Consider the following 4,887-nt stretch of genomic DNA (forward strand, 5'->3'; position numbering starts at 1 on the left):
AGATGTAGAGAAGATATGGTGTGGGAGGTATGAGCTAAGCCTCTGCATTTATAGAAAAATTTAGGCAGATAGAGATGACACGTGGCGCAATTTTAGAGGGTGAAAATCTTATCTGAAATTTGAAATTCACATGAAATTTGAAATTTGAAATTTATCTGGAATTTGAATTTTGAAATGTATCTGAAATTTGAAATTTTCTGAAATTTATCTGAAATTTGAAACCGAAAATCTGATCCGATATGAATAGTATTGACACATAGGAACCCAAAAATCTTATCCGAAAATATTATCCAAATTACTTGTTTAAGTAAACAAAGTTGTGAAAAAAAAAAAAAATGAATAATATTTGCCATGGCAAGCCTTGCATTGCTGGAAACACAATTTTTTTTTGCCCTAGGGCTGGTACTATTCACTATTCACATGAATAGTACCCGCCTAAGGCTCCCCTTGCCATGGCAAGGGGCTAACTGGTGGAAGTGCTCTAATGGGTTCATATCAATACTAGACCTTTTTCTCATTGAATTTGGGCTTTAGTAAGAAATCACAACGTGGGCAATTATTTTTCTTTAGTTATGTAGCTTTTATCACTTGCTTCTTCTTATCCACTCGCTAGCGAGGAGACAGTTCAGTAATTGATGAGGCTTCATTAACCAATTGTTGGACAGAGTTGCTCTTGGACTGATCTCATCCTACCACACCTGACATCTCCAATTCGATCATAAAAAAGGGTGGCTGTGTGGGTACTGGGAGACTGAGAGAGCTGCTAGTAAGCATGAGAATAACTGAAGCCATAGTTGGCCTTTCGGCAATAGTTTGTTGCACACATAAAAATCCAATTTGGATGCATCTCATTATTTCATCAGTTCTTGAACCAGTTCTCAAGGTGGGATCTATTAGATTTGAAGCTGTCCCTTCCTTCTAATTTTTCCATGCCTGCATGATTTGTGAATGCGAATAAACACAATATTAGAGAATAGTTTTACTTCATTCTTTCGTGTAAATTGGTCCGAATGTTTCTTTACTTACATAGCTTAGAAGATCCTCATTCTCTTCATGGCGGGAAGAACAAAATTTTTGTCCACTTATTATCTCCAAAACTAGTACACCAAAACAATAAACATCAGACTTATCAGAAAAGTGTAAGACCCATGTCTTGGGGAAACAAGAATGGTGAGCAATCCCACATCGCTCGGGGAGGGAAAGGTGAAGTGCTTAAATGTGTGGACACTTCTCTTCTTAGCACGAGGCCTTTTGGAAGCTCACTGGCTTCAGATTCTTAGGAACTCCGAAGTTAAGCGAGTTGAAGACTAGAGCAATCCCAGGATGAGTGACCTACTGGGAAGTTGCTCGTGAGCTCCCAGAAACAAAACCGTGCGGGCTGGTGAGAATGTAGCCAGACCCAAAGCGGACAATATCATGCTAGGGAGTCGGGTCGTGACAAAAGTATCCACGCATTACATATTCAGGAGCCATATATCCACTGCATATCAAGAAGGCCTATTATAAGCTTTAATTTACTTGGATTAAAACCTTGCATGGTTATGCTCAGAAGTTAGCCTAGTTTAGTATACTTACTAGGTCCCCACAACTCGATTGGTCTCGCCTTGTCTTTGATCAAGCATAAACAACTTTGTCATGCCAAAATCTGAAATTTTTGCGTTCATTTCTGCATCTAACAAAATGTTGCTAACTTTCAAATCACAGTGAATAATTCTAAGACGAGAATCTTCGTTAAGGTAAAGGAGCCCCCGTCCAATTCCTACTATGATTTTGTAGCGACTCTCCCAATCCAAATTAGCGCACTTGATTGGATCTACATGTTCAAGAAAAATTAGTAATCTGTAAAATGTTGCCACACAAATGAACTTTTCTGAAATGCATTATTGAAATAAACTAGAATTCAGTCATACCAAATATGAATTGATCGAGACTTGCGTTAGGGACAAACTCATAGACAAGAAGCCTTTCATTTCCTTCCAGGCAAAAACCAAGGAGCCTAACTAAATTGCGGTGTTGTAGCCTGGCCACTAGCAAGACCTCATTTTTAAATTCCAAATCTCCTAGTGCAGAATCCGTAGATAGTCTTTTCACTGCTGTATCTTCTCCATTGAGAAGCGTCCCCTGCATTCAAGCGATTAATCCGAAAATCAACTTCAATATTGTTTCTCATTTAGGCACATATATATAATTTATAAATTTTTTGCTCAAAACATTTGTGTCATTATACCCTGTAAACATCACCAAATCCACCCCATCCGAGCTTATTTTCTTCAGAAAAGTTATTTGTGGCAACTCTAATGGAGGCAAAGTCGAATTGCAAGGCTTCTGCACTTCTAATTTCATCGGCTTCTTTCAATAAAAAAAATTTAAGACGAGTGCAATTGAGCAAGTAATAAGAGAAAAATTCAAAAATAAGACTTAGATATAGTTAGAGTGCACAACAATTGACAGTCCGAGCTCAGTGCTCTTCTTTCCTGATCAAGAAATCAATAATTAAAGAGAGAACTGAATAAATTTAATAGTAATTTGGCTAACCCTTCATCAATTTGCCTACCTAAAACCCTTCCTTTTTGTTCTATAAATAATACCTGTATAAGTAAAAACCCATGACTAGGATCCAACTCAGCAAGTTCCTAATTAAGCATAAAATCTAATTTATTGTACTTTTCATATTTTCCCTATGAATCATCGCAGATGTTGAATTTGGAAAGACGTAAATCAAATTTAGGTAATCATTTTCTTTTTATGAATTTACATGACTTTATAGTTTATGAATAGTACATACTAATTATGTTGAAAAAATAATGTACTATTACTTGTTTGTTTTATGAAAAAAAATTTACTAGTAGAAAAGTGGCATATACATTTACAATAAGGATTGTGTACCATGTCCAAAGTAAGCTTTGTTTTTTTGACATATGTAGGTACTCTTCGAGATTTGACCTGCAATAAATTACATCAGATGAATCAATGATGTCTATACGATCATAAGTCATTCATGAGAGAAGCTGAATAAATTTAATTTTCAATTAAATTTATTCATTGTGGTATATATGGAAGTTTGAAGCCCATGTGATGTGACATAGTGTAGTGTCTAGTGTGTGTATATATATAGAGAGGACACTCTGAATCATCTAATTTTTAGATATTCCCTCGACGATCATGTCAACCAAAAATCATTCAAATTCAAAACTATTTAACCACTCAATTAAAATTGACTTAATAAAAAGAAAGTTCGGATCAACTTCGTAGTGGACCTCAAAAAGCTTGAAGGTATATATCCCAACGTAGAAGTGGGGTGATATATTTGTATATATACCTCTTGTAATTGTTGTATCGGCCGTAGTGTCATTAAAGAATTTGTAAACATCAAACCTCAAGCTACAGCTGGGTGTACCAAGTCTCCCACCAAGCTTCCCATAACAGCACTGTGGGATGTCACCAGCAATTGATACTAAGCAATTGTTGCAGTCGAGCTCCGTCAAATCCCGTGTACACTGAGCAAGTCCATATATCGTCTGAGAAATAACATTATTTTTCGAAACGTTTCCAACTGCAAACTTAACAAGATCACCACCAGCCGCTGCTTCACCTCTCAATCTTTCCAGTAGGGTCATGAGCTGCCGGTTGAACCCTCCGACGTCAGATGACGACACGTTGCCGGAGCTCGTGGTATAGAAAATCGGACCGGCTTCCATGAAGCCACGTATGGAGCGGTTTGAGTAGCGTAGCATGCAAACGTCCCGCCATAGAAGTGCCACCTTTTGGTTAGGGCAAGCTTGTGCGATGGAGATTGTAGAGTTACTGAGGCAACTACCGCAAGCATCGGGGTTAATGTCTCCTCTGCAGAGCCCGATTGCGTAGACTCTTTCGACATCGTTTTGGGAGGAGGAGGAGCTGTAGAAGCCGTGGCCGTTACCGTTGGAGAGGAGAGAAGTGGAGAGAAGGCTGTTGAGGTTTGTGCGGTAAGTGCTGTTGGTGGTGTAGTTGCCTTCGTTGGGAAAACAAAACTTGGACAGGTAACGTGGCTGAGCAAAGATTAATTGAGTGTTTAGATTAATGGTGATGATTAGTAGAGTAATTAGAGAAAGTAATGAATGAGAGCTTGAGGAAACCATATTGAATTAATGCCTTGTTTGGCTTCCCATATGCAGTCTACAATTTATTTGGCTTTTTTTTTTTAATTACAATTGATTGATTGAAATTATATTATGGTTTTCTTCTTTGATTACAATTGATTGATTAAAATTATATACGTGATGTATATTATTTTGACTAATTGAAAAAATAAACAAATAAATTACCCTTGGAAAATAGGGAAAGGGCGGTGGTTGAGTGACTGTGAAAGGTGAGGAGTGAGGACAAGGCCGGCAAGCAATTTTTTAGAACAATATAATGAAGTAAATGTTTTCTAGAACAATTTATAAATTCTGAAAGTATGAAATGTGTTTATATTCTAATTTGGGGTGAGAATTTAATAGTGAATCCAACGGTCTACAACTCCGAGTGTAAAGCAGGGAGAGCAGATGATCATTTTCAATATGTTATCCCACAGGAAACGTCATGCATTACTTAGCCTCTTTTTTTTGGGGGTCAAAATCATGCATTACTTTAGCTAGAGGAGGAGATACTGTCAATCGTCCTAGATAATTATAATATCTAGTCTAGTCTTTCTAAACTCTTTCTTTCCTTAGGGGGTGTATTCAATTAGGATTCTATAGCGTTTAAAAAGATTTTGTTTAAGTGCTAGATTTCAAACAACTTAATGTAACCTTAGAATTCGTATAGAACTTGATAGACTTTCAGAAGACTTCTATATTATTTTTTAATAAACTTTCTTAAGATTTGTATGGCTTTTATTCCAGACTTCTATAATTTCTTTAACAT

General features: G+C 36.8%; 1 pseudogene; it reads right to left on the minus strand.

Annotated features, from left to right (window-relative positions):
- Nucleotides 1–589: 589 nt before the first annotated feature.
- Nucleotides 590–4,118, minus strand: LOC103320072 (cysteine-rich receptor-like protein kinase 25; annotated as a pseudogene).
- Between the last annotated feature and the right edge of the window lie 769 nt (nucleotides 4,119–4,887).

Source organism: Prunus mume, linkage group LG2 (assembly GCF_029339155.1).
Source record: "Prunus mume cultivar Tortuosa linkage group LG2, ASM2933915v1, whole genome shotgun sequence".
In the NCBI taxonomy this organism is placed as follows: domain Eukaryota; kingdom Viridiplantae; phylum Streptophyta; class Magnoliopsida; order Rosales; family Rosaceae; genus Prunus; species Prunus mume.